Source organism: Eulemur rufifrons, chromosome 4 (genome assembly GCF_041146395.1).
Source record: "Eulemur rufifrons isolate Redbay chromosome 4, OSU_ERuf_1, whole genome shotgun sequence".
NCBI classification, from domain to species: Eukaryota; Metazoa; Chordata; class Mammalia; order Primates; family Lemuridae; genus Eulemur; species Eulemur rufifrons.
The window spans coordinates 30,955,498-30,968,975 of NC_090986.1; positions in this window are offsets into that span (position 1 = coordinate 30,955,498).

The window sequence follows — 13,478 nt, forward strand, 5'->3', positions numbered from 1 at the left end:
AAGAAAAACATTTAGTAAACAATATTATAAAAAGATACTTTATTACTAATTTGGAAATGCTAATTAAGACCTATTTTTGTACTATTTTAAACATTCTTTTGTATCAAGTTTTGTAAATTAAGTTTTATACAATGTTGGTGAGAGCACAAATTTACAAAATCATGTTTGAAATCATTTCAGTCAACTCTACCACTTAGAAATTAGACTTCTAGTTAAGACTTGCAATTGTGTTCTATTAGCAGCAGTATTCTTGGGTTTGAATTGTCTTTTAAACTCATCAGAGAAAACATACTTCACCCATCACCAAGTTTACTTTCTTTAAAAAAGGAATCAGTCCAGGAAACAATGCACCATGCACAGTAGTAATGGAACAGGTCTCAAGATACTTGCATGCAGCGTGTGCTATAATACTCCCTCGTCGTGGGATAAGGGGATCACAAGAGAAAAGACTCAATAAGCAAGGACTATCTCAGTTCAGGAAGGTCGTCATCTACCAAGTCTGTTCAGCTTTTATCCCTATCTAGTCTCACACACACACCCAGGTTTATGTTACTAGTTTCTATTTATCTGTCCAGTTATGTCTCATCAATACTGACCTCATTACTCAGTAAGCAGTCTTGGGTTTTATGGTCCAGTATACAGTAATTTCTGCTGCATACTCATTTATCTTGAACCTGGTATCAGTTTCTTCAATTTATGCTGAAAGTGGGATTCATCCACAGGTCAAGCTTTTCGATATTTCTAAGGCTAGACGAGAGGCCACAGAACTAATTAACACTTTCTTTTCAATATTCAACCAGAACTCATGCACACGCACAGCAGGAAATATGTCCATGACGATCATAACCAAAAACCCATAAACTATCCAAATGCACATCAATAAAGAAATGCTTTCATGTTTTGCTACATTAGCATGATGGATTTAGAACAAGAAATATTAACATGAAATAATTAAAGTTATACAAACAAATATGGATGAATCTTAGGAATATTAAGTGAATAAATTGTTACATTCAACATGATCATGTTAAATAAATTTTATAAGTAAAACTAAAAAAAATGCTATTTAGGCATTCAGTTATAGGTGACAAAAAATGTAAAGCCAAAGCCTGTTCTGAACTTTTAAACATAGTGATATCTTCAATTTTATATAAATACATTAAACTACCATACAAAATTTGTAGTGTTGTTTTTTGAAAGGTTAGCCAGTTTTCATATATTGATATGGAGTATATTTTGCTTAGGTTTATTATTTTTTGTGATTTATTTGTTTTCTGTCCTGTGTTATGCAGTTTTTGGTTTTGTTTACATTTTTTGCCTCATTTCTAGTAATTTGGAAGATTTACATATACATATTAGAAGTGTATATAACAACAATATATATTTATATGTCTGTATTATATATAAATAAATTATTAGAAATATACATATATATTTGGAAGATTTTATATGTATATTAATATATATTAGATTATACAAGTATATATAATCTTCTGATTGGTAGTAGAAACATATTTTACTTCTAAATATTTATCATAAAGAGACCTTTGCACTACATAGGAATGAATCTAAAACTCTATTCTCTCCTTTTCCCATTCACTCCTTTCTAGGGAAAGAGTAACTAACACGTTTAACCAAATGTAGTCATTAATTTCTGGGTCTTATTTTTGGCTAACTAACCCACAGGGTTTTTGCATTCTCCTTTCTCTACTGTTTCCATATGATAAACAAGCCTGGATGAGGATCAAGACCAGGCCTGGAGGTTCATAATATTTCTATCTTTAAGATTCCGTGATCCTGATTCTCTAAAGCAGACCACAGTTTACATCCAGCTGTCCCCAAGTATTTCTGGTACAAAAACTATCAAAAAGTCACCCTTTGTCTCCAGCTCCCAGCTGAGTTCTCCACTGAGGATTTATTAGAATTAAAATCAATATTTTTTTCTCATTTTTGGGACTCTATCTTTCTATTTAAATAGACATTGCAGTCTGGAGGAAGAGGTAATATTATCATCCTCAGACCATGAATCATTTACAGATCTTATGTAGTATCTATATATCATTGACTTCTCTCTTGGTTTAATTCTGTGTTTTGATTTATCAAATTAAGTCAGAAAGTGTTTTATATATCTCTATACAATTAACATAAAATTATATTTTCTTGCTTATATATTTGCTAATTTTCTATCATTCACCACTGCAAAGATGCTTCATAAAATTTTGGGTTTTTTTCTATCTCGCTCAATGTTGTATTTCAAGTACTCAGAGTGCTTTGCCACATGGATATGAATAAATGCACATGAATTCAACAAATATTTATTGAATGAATAACTATGAAATAACTGTTGAACCATGATAATGAAAGATGGTGAAACAGACATATTTCCAATTCTCATCTTGTTTTCTATTTTTCATTTCTTATTTTTGTTAACTTTTAACTACTTTCAGAGCATAAAATGTATCATTTTTATATTTTTCTATGACAATAATATCTGCAATCACCTTTATTTAGTTCAGTATTTAACTAAATTTTATGTGCATCTCATAGTCCTTTGCCACTATGGTTTTTCTATCCCATAAATACTATTTTGATTCATTTTGAAAGGCTGTACTTTGGGAATATAAAATTTATTTTGTTTTTTAAAGAAGAGCTCATAAATTCTATATTTTCCAAGTCCTATTTTTTTTTTTTTTTTGTGACAGAGTCTCACTCTGTTCCTTGGGCTAGAATGCCATGGCTTCAGTCTAGCTCACAGCAATCTCAAACTCCTGGGCTCAAGCAATCCTCCTGCCTCAGCCTCCCAAGTAGCTGGGACTACAGGCATGTGCCACCATGCCCGGCTAATTTTTCTATATGTATATATTTTAGCTGTTCATATAATTTCTCTCTATTTTTAGTAGAGACGGGGTCTCGCTCTTGCTCAGACTAGTCTTGAACTCTTGAGCTCAAACAATCCACCCGTCTCGGCCTCCCAGAGTGCTAGGATTACAGGCGTGAGCCACCGTGCCCAGCCAAGTCCTATTTTTTTTTAATCTCTTGATATGCAGCATATTTGGTAGTGTCTATTTTACTTTTTTATATCTCCAATTTGGCAAACATATCTATAACATATAAATATCACATATAATTTTACTATGTGTCAGACAATATTGTAAGCACCGAAGTATATTAATTCATCTAATTTTCAAAACAACTCTACCAAGTAGTACTATTATTATCTACATTTTATAATCAGAAAACACAGGCACAGGAAAATTAATAACATGTAAAATTAGAAAGCTACAAAGCAACAACTTTGGTATTTTAGTCTAGGAAGTCTGACCTTAAAGGCCCTGGTCTTAACCTCTTAACTATATTATTTCTATAATATTCTATTTTATGTTTCCTATTCTACTTTATATTCCTTCCTCCCCAAACCCTACCAGCTTATTCATTCAACTCTAATGCTATTTTACCTTTATTGAGCTTTTGTACCTAAGTTTTGAGCTCTTATTTGAAGGAATCATATTGTTCATACAGGATTTGAACATAAGAAGAAATGTTTATTGGAATTTTGTACACAATGGCCAATATGTCATAAAGCTACAACCATATTTTCTATATTGTGCCTTTTCTTCCTCTATTTATTTATTCATTTGTTTAATTTATTGAAACACCATGATTCCCTCATTAGTCCCTTTGGACTTACCATTCATTTGTGAACAGTACACTCTATGCAGTCTTGTGCCATGGAGAAGAGTGTAGGATGTGCCAGTAGAGAGAAGTAAATGGGGAAGCTACAGCTCTGGTCTGGGCTGCTTTCTCATTAGATCTGCTGATGAAAATATTTTCTCTACATCCACTGTGTCTTCTGCACTAGACATCCCCTTGGTGTTGAACAGGAAGAGCTAATTGAACATCAGTTATTGACAAACTTATTTCCCTAAACATGAATTCCCAACCTTTGTCTTATTGCAAAGATGATGCAACCATAGTATTTCTATTTAGTTCGTTGCCCTGCTGCGGCACTGTGTTGCCTTGGATTTAGGAATGTTCCCAGGATCTGCTTATGATTCCAGACTTCTATTTTAGGATTATTAGAATAATAAGAAAGTTTTAGACCCATTTCTACATAGTACAAAGGTATCTCTTTTGACAAATATTTGAAAATAAAATAATATATTTCTACTACTAATCAGATTATTTACATATTTTATTGATTATTTTTGAAATAACTTTTCTGTAGCTTTGGTATTTACATTTATGGATTTCATCATACTGGCAACCATTCTTTGAATTATTTGCTACATAGATATTTCTGAATGCGATGTAATATTTTTATTATTTTTTATTTCTCATTATTATTAACTAAAGATAGAAAGGCATAAAGCGTAGAAATTATTTTGCCAAACTCAACAAGTATTCCTCCAAACTACCATTTTTCAATTGATATTGGGAAATATTTTTCAAATGTGTTATATATCAACATATTATCATATTATATTATTATACCCTGCAAAGAAGTAAAAACTAATTTGATTTCTATGGATTTTATTTGTTTGTTTTGTAACTTCTGGAATTTACCCATACAAACGACGTATCCTAATCAATAGAGGAGACAGAAACAGAAAAAGCACATTTTTTTTTTTCAAAGTTATTTGCCAGTTAACTTCTTAAAGAATAATGAAGGTCAGAGTAGACAGTGCAAGTCCAGAAGCCATAAAGGCAAAATATTAAATAGATATGTGCAAAAGTAAAGCTCTATTTTGTAACAAGCAATAAAGTTCATAACATAAACACTAATATATATTTACATTTTATTTTGAGATTTAAAAAGGGGAAAAGGTGGTAAATATTTTCAGAGTACTCAGTGATGTCAGGTTGTGTTGAGATATTCTCCATCTGCCCCAAATCTCACCCTTCCCTACTATGGATTCCATAAAGTATCTCCCTTAACCTCTGGTTTTCAATTGGGTTTTACCATAAAGAAATACCAGAAGAAGGTTGTAATGAGGCAATAAGACCTTCATTAGAAATGCAGCAATTGCCCTCAATACCACTTGACTTTATGTCTTCCAAGCCATAGAGTGGCAGGGGGTTATGTTCCTCCAATACCATCTGCTGGCCAGATGAACTACAAGTCACTCCAGCTTCTGGTACTGCTCTCTTCAGGGAGAGGGGTCATAATAATTCCCTACTGGGTGATTCATCCTGGTGAGCTATTCTTTTGTTTGTTTTCCATAACCCAGCACATCATTACTTAAAGAGTCTGTTCATTAAATTCTCCACAATAACCCTATTCGAGTATTCCACTTATTTCCTGCCAAAATCTTGTCTCCCCAAATTACCTTTAAAATTGTTTGTGTTTACAATATTCATATCACTGAAGGGATGAATTATTTTTGGTCTAAAATTAATCCTTCTCTAACAAATATTGGACAAAATTTGGAAGAAAATAAACAAAACCATCAGAAGTTATGTAATTATTATACCATGTCAAATTAAATTGTTATTTATTCATGAAACAGGACATTTTATTGTCGGATAAATTGAGGTATTTCAAAAGGAATGCAAATATACCACTTTTATTCTACATAAAATTAATGCAGTCCTTTTTAAAAATAATATTACAATGAATATATAGAAGGTAACATAAACAATATGTGATTATATTTTGGTTGTGGGAGAACATGGTTTGTTTAAATCAAATTCAATTTACTGAAACTGCACACAGAATAGTTTTACAAAATGTGCATTCCTTACCAGTTAAGTCTATTCCCATCTTCAACAATCTGGGAATCTTAAAAGTGGAGATGATCTTGAATAATTAGAGAAATATAAATATTTTCATCAGTGCAAAAAAACTAGAATTTTAAAACCATGTTGCTGTAAAGAAAGTACTTTTAAAGCACTTTCCTTTAATTTTCCAGCCATTCTTTCTTATAATCTGGACATGTATGGACTCTGTGCAGTGTCTTAAGAATGTGAGGTATAACATACACATTCACAGATGTTGATTTTCAGGAATCAATAATGGGTTGTGTATATTGCTTTGTCAAAACATTTTTGAGGGTTAGAGGACTATAATTCAATAAAAAATTTTATAAGAAATGTTCTTCATTCACATAGATTCATGATTGTTCTAGCTCTAAATTTTTATCTACTCTTAAGATCATATCCAAATTCATTTAATAAAACCAACAAAGTAACATAAGACAAAGTATATTTTATTTCCTTTCATGTAATTATTACATGAATAAGTTCTAGTGTTTTATGAGCATAATAGTGTGACTGTAGTTAACAATATATTTTATATTTCAAAATAACTAGAAGATTTGAAATGTTCCCAACACAAAGAAATGATAAATATTCAAAGTTATAGGTATCCTAAGTATTCTGATTTGATCATTATACATTGTATACATGTTATCAAAATATCATATGTACACCATAAATATGCACAATTATGTATAAATTAAAAAAATTAAGATAGCAAATATATATCCATAGTTATATATACATATAAAATGCATACATACACAGATTTGCATGTACATACACTTTCCTCATGAGGCTACTTAGTAGACATTTATTATCATTACTTATTCATTCAACAAACATTAATGAAATAGGTTTTGTGTGCCAGAAATTTTTTAACAGTGTTAAATAATTTTAAAAATTAGATGGCTGATAAAGACTGTATATAGCCAATGAACATGTAAAGTTTATTTTCTGTGAACTACAAACCACATCTTATGAAAGACAGAGGATGAGATTTTAGTCATTGTGATTTCAGGCATTAATGTATGCATGATTTTATAGATCTTAAAATTATTTTACTTCCTATGAGATGTTTAATTATAGAACACATAGAAAAAAGTTTTCTACTTAAGAAATAACACCTAAATATATATTTTAGAATTTTCTCTCTGAATTTAAATAAAAAATTTTATTGGACTTTAACTTGATCTAGTATAATTTGTTTATTTAACAGATGTATATATTTTAATGCAAACATGTTATAGTCTATATTAACCTATTTCAATAGAGGTACATACAATGAAATTTTGTAAATACTAAAAAATTTAAAGCTAATGAGAATGTATTTTATTCATTAAAGAAGAAGACAGTTCAATTACTAAGGAAACGCAGAGTATTCTGTAAACTGGGACATTTGCATTTAGATATTTTCAGAATGCTTTAAAAAGATGCTGAACTTGAAAATTTGCCTCTTAAGTTCTTAAAATTGTAGAGTTCATGGCGTATCATTTCAGGTTAAATTCAAATAAGTTAGAACAATTCTATTTGGCCTCTGGAAGAATACTACATTAATTAGTGGTGCCCTAATTCAGGCTGCTAGTGAGAAGGGCAAGCTAATTAAGTTACAGCAGCTGCTCTCCCTTTACCGTAAGTAAAGATATATCACTCAGGTCTGCCCTGGTTTAAATGTGAAATAAAAAGTGATACTGCTTCATGTATTCTTTACTGTATTTTTATTTTTATTTTAGCTTCTTATTTGTGTAAGATGACTAGATGCAGGGAAAAAAAAGAATCAAAGAATCAAAGAGCAGAAAGTAAGATTAAATTTTAATAAATACAATAGCACTTGGAAGGTAATCATTTTTCTCTTTTTTCCTGATTTAATGTGTAGACATACTCACACATGGTACATTTTAAGTATGTAATTCATAGAGCATTCCTGTTTTCAAATTAACTGCTTTAAGATGAATAACTTTCTTATTTCAGGAAAATGTAACTTTCTTCCAAGGAAATGCTTACCATTTGGTAAACTCTTTTAATGTGTTAAAGTTTGACTTAAGTTTATTCAAGTTGTATGCAGTAAATCCATATGACACTGTAAATTATTTTTGTTTTTGCAATGCCACTATTTGTTTTTCTTCTAATCACTTGTTAACTTATATTGGACTCCAGCCCTTGCCAATAGGTTCACAAATCTATGTAATGTTCTTACAGCTCCAGCAAAATCCTGCTTCTTTATCATAAAATTTAAAACAATGCTTCAATTTGGTATCTTATGGGGGGATGGAAACTATTTTTTAAGTCTAGAATTCTGCAAACTAATGGCCACATTTATAAACAAACAACAAATGAGCAAACAAACATTAAAAAATTAATGCTAAAGAGAAGCATTGAAAAGCAGGCAGGCAGATCACAGAATAGCTATTCTAAAGTAAACTAATTATTTCTTCTTGGAAGTTGAGCATAGGCATTGTTTTGGGACAGATAAATCAGAGTGGTTCTCTTAAAACAATTTTGGATATGCTATAATAATCAAACAGATCACTACAGTAAAAGTATAAGCTTGATATGTGTATTTGAAGAAGTTAGACAAACCTAAGTAACAAACCATGTAAAATAAGATTAAAGCCACAAGTATTTATAAAGTACCTGCCAATGTCAGTTAATTTAAAAAAATGATAAAATATACATTTGTTCTCCATTTCTTACAATATAGATAATATAGATATCTGTCAGGAAAGCATATAAAAATGCTGGGAAAACACTATAAAACATACTTCTAAAAAACTGAAAAATTTTATGAACAAAATCTAACTGAAGATGCAAATAAAGATTGATAAAATGAGCAATAAAGTTGCTTTTCTTCAAAATGTTTGGTTACCTTGGACATTGTGCATAGTACTTCATGGCCTCCTGACACACAACAGACATAAGGAAAAACTAACAAAAAAGGGGTGTCTAACAATGCTGGGGGCATAAAGGTTACATAGAAGAGATAATTAGTGGGAAACCTGGGTACCTTAATTCCATACCAAAGTAAGGACAACTGCTTGATGTTGAGCAGGAAGGGCAAGTGAGGGAAAAGACCTTTAAAATGTGTAACCCCAAAGCTAACCTAAGATAAACTTTTCAGCCAAATTCCATATTGCAAACACTAATGTTGTCATTGTAGTTTAAATTTACCTGGATTGGTGATACCTCCAAGATCTGCACCAGGCAAATGCAAATCCTCTCTGGAGAAATACAGCTTCCTCCCAGGGCTCTCCTAATTCTCCAAATCATTTTTACGAACAAACAGTAAAAAGTAATAAGAAACATAAGGAGGAAGTCACTCAGGATGAGAACCAAGAGAAAGGGCAAGAAGAAGCACAAGCCCACAGATCCAGAAATACAAAAAGAAAACATCTGAAAAAGAATATAAAATAATCATGCTTAATCTGAATAAAGAAATAACAAATAAAAATTAAAAAATCTGCAGACAACAAGAAAAATGGATCATGATCAGTTAATTTAGGAAAAAATAAACTTCAACAATTAAAAAAGGAAAAATATAAGTTAAAGAGTAATTGAATAAACATAAAGAGTTATTGCTCCATATAAAATTAACTATCAAACAGTTCAAAACTTAACTAGAATATAGAGTTCTACACTTTCAGAAAATGTGAAGTAAATGTTGATTTAAAGCAGAAAAAATGGCTCAACACAATTTGCATCGGTGCCCAGACATACAAAGAAAGGAGAAAGAGAAGATATATAAGAAATTTAAAGAAACATAGCTAAAAATCATTACAAAAAACAAAATGAATTAATCACAGGGGAAAAAAGCAAACTTAAAGCAAAATAAAATTTAAAAGTCACACCTAAAAGTAGCTTAAAATTGTAGGACACCATATAAAGAGAAAATATTATCATCAGTTAAGGATAATTTAAAGAATAACCTCAAAGAAGTAACACAGGAATATATCAGATACCTTTCAAATATAACAAAGGAAGCCAGAATGATGTCTTTAATATAGTGAAAGAAGTGCTGTGATATTCAGCACAAGTTTATGTTACTGGTGTGAATACCATCAGGGGATGGTGTGTGTACAGACTGATATGACTTTTAGGAAAGGGTGCATATAGGCTCTTATTACATCAAACAAATAACCTGCAAATTTTGAGAGCCATTAAAGAATATGCAGATACACAGAAAGGCTACCATGCTATTAGCTTGGAATAACTGATAATGTAATAATTTCAGTTATCAATAAATTAATTTTTATACCATTAACATCCTTCAAAATCCTCAATAGTTGATTAATTGTGTTGTGAAACTTGAGGAGCTCTGTTTTTAGGATAATAAACAAAACTTTAATCTGCTAATTGTGAACTTCTAATACAGTCATACACACACGCGCGCACACACACACACATACACACATCCCATATCACCAAACATAATCACCCTTCTGTGGTCCTATTTGCAATAGAAACTCTTGCCCATGCACAACAGCATACACACAAACACACACACACAGACACACACACACACACAGACACACACACATATACATATATGTGTCAAAATGGTTATATGAACATTGTTCACAAACGACAAGCAAGGTGAAATTTCAAGGGTCATCAAAAATAGAATGAACAATAAAAATGCACAAATGTTTATGCAATAAACATGATCAAATTATGGCTATATGCATAATCAGTAGTGAATCAAGCAAACATGGTAATAAATGAAAGAAGAGAAACAGAATGGAAGTGTGTGTAATGATTCTATTTTTATAAAGCTCACCAAATTTAAAACATATTAATCTAAGAATGAATGTAAGTAAATGATTATCATTGATATTAGAATAATGCTATATTCAAGATGAGTAAGGAGAATGCTCCATTTTATAAACTGGGCTGTGGTTACCTAGGCCTTTGATTTTTAACACTGTTTTTAATCAAATTAATTAGATAATTTAGTACCATAAAATAATCCTACTTTAAGGGTACATTTTGATGAGTTTTGACAAAAGCATATACTTATGAAGCCAATCATGATATATAATATCTAGACTAAAATCAATTAATGTTAACATTAATATTTCTATATATAGATATATTGATATGCTTTACACCTGTCACTCCTCCCCAACCCTTAGGCAATCTCTAAATTATTTTAGAGAGAATCAACATTTTAGCAGCACTGAGAACTCCAATTCATGTATATAGTTAGCAGTACTGAGAACTCCAATTCATGTATATAGTACATCTATTAATTAATTTAGGAGTTCTTTAATTTTTCTTAGCAATATATTTTTTTTTATTTTTGGTGTGTTGGACTTCATATATTTTATTAAATGTATCTGTAAGGATTATAGGATTTCTGATGGGATTGTAAATACATACATATACATACATGTCAATATGCAGTTGTACAATAGGAAAATGTGATTGATATTCCATATTAGCTTTACTTTCTGTGACCTACTAAACTCATCTATTAGTTCAATTATTGTTTTTATGGCTGATTTAAGATTTTTTAAATGAACTATTGTCTTCAAATAAAGACCTTTTTATATTCCGCTGTGTAATATACACAGTATTTATTTATTTATTTAAAGACTTTGTTGTATTTCACTTGCTGTGAACTCTGGCACAAACAGAAGAGTTGAAATGCCCTGTTCTCAATCTTGAGAAAATGTCTCAGTCTTTCTTATTTAGTATTGTTAACTACAGATTTTTTATAGATATCTTTCATCAGGTTGAGGTAGGATTATGTGAAGAGTGCATTTTTATCATAAACAGGTATTGAATTTTGTCAAATCTATCAATGTTGTCTACTAAAATAATCACATGTTCTTTCACTTTTAGCTTCCTAATATGAGTTACATTGATTGATACTCGAATATCAGATTGACATTGCTTTTCCAAGTGTGGCAAACCTCATTTGGTCATAATGTTCATATGTTTTATATATTGCTGTATTTCTTTTACTGATGTTTTGCTAAATATACTTTTCTATGTAAATGGTGATATCAGTTTATATATCACTATTCTTCTAAAACATATGTCTGACTTTTGAATTAAGGTAAAATTATTTCAAAATTTTTCCTCTCTAAGAAAGAGTAGGTGGAGTATTGGTATTATTTCTTCTTTTTTAAATTTTGTTTACATATTTGTTGATATATAATTGACATAAAATAAACTACACATACATAAATTGTACAGTTCAATGTTTGAACATATGTATACTCCCATGAAACCATCACTATTATAATAATAATTAATATATCTGTCATTTTCCTGTTTGCATATAATCTTTTTCTCATAACTCACACTCTCCTGTCCACAGACAACCACTGACTTGCTCTCTGTCACTATAAATTAGTTTGAATTTTCTGAAATTTTATATACTTGGACTCCAATAACATGTATTCTTTTTTACTGGGGGGAGTGACCTGTTTTTTTTTTCCATTTACCCTAATTATATTGAGATATACAAAAGTTTATATTCATCTATGATTAATTTCTTTTTTTTTTTTACTAAATAGAATTACATTGTATAGATATACTACATTTTTTCCCATTTACCTATTTAGAGACCACCATTTTGTTTACTGAGAGCCCTATTTCTTTCAGTAACTACCTTTAAAAGTGTTACAAAACAATACACTTTCAAATTCTTACAACAAGGCATAATTGACAACTTATTCTGTCAAACATTCTTTGTTTTAGAGGTGCACATTTTTAGGTTAAATATCTGTTATTATACTTGGATCACATAATACATTTTATAACAAAGGATTCTTAATTAAACTACACATTTACTAGTCTAAAACACTGGCATGTTTGGTCCCTTAATATATGTTTTTTTTCTTGTTTGGGGCCAACCAGCATCAAAAAAGAATTGGCAGCTCATGTTTCACAGCACTTGTTTCTCCATATTTGTATTAGGAAAATACTTTATATATACTTAAAAACACAACTACAATATTCACATATTATGCATCATTACCTTTTCCTGGACACCAGAAACTCATTATTTGTATCTTTTTGGTGTATTATTTATTTTTTGTTAAAACATGTCATTCTAAATACTTTTATCTTGAAGGAAAAAATGATTATTCAAATCAGATAATTTTGCTTTAATGTTGAATAGAGTTTTGATGGATGGGAAAACTCAAACTATCCTAAAATCAGGCCAGAAAATGTTTGCAATGTTTTCCTTGAGCCCCAAGGAACAAATAATCCATGTGTGGCTGCGCAGACATTAAAAGTAACAACAAGTCAATTTATTGATTGTAAGGATGATGCATACTTCCCACTGTCATATGCTGCACAACAGTTTCTACAACCGTGGAAATCATAGGCGAGTTTATAATTGAGCTGAAACCTCAATTTACAGGCAGAGTGTTACACAGTGTCACACTCAGCAACAGATTTCATTGAAGCTGACTAGCAAAGGAGACAAGCTTAAATCCCAATGAAATAGTATGGTTATAACGTGGAACACTGGATAGATGATAGGTAGATTGATTGATACTAATTAGTAAATTGTCTTACACATTTTCACAATCAAGTTCATCATAGGCAGAGGAATTCAGCTCAAGAAGGAAAATAGCTATCTGACTGGAGATTCGTTCAAATAGGCATATTAAAGAGTGACACCAATGACCAGACCACCTGTGACATCACTGCAGCGTTAGGTAAATAACAGGCATGAAATACAGTCATGTTAGAGATGAACTTTTCAA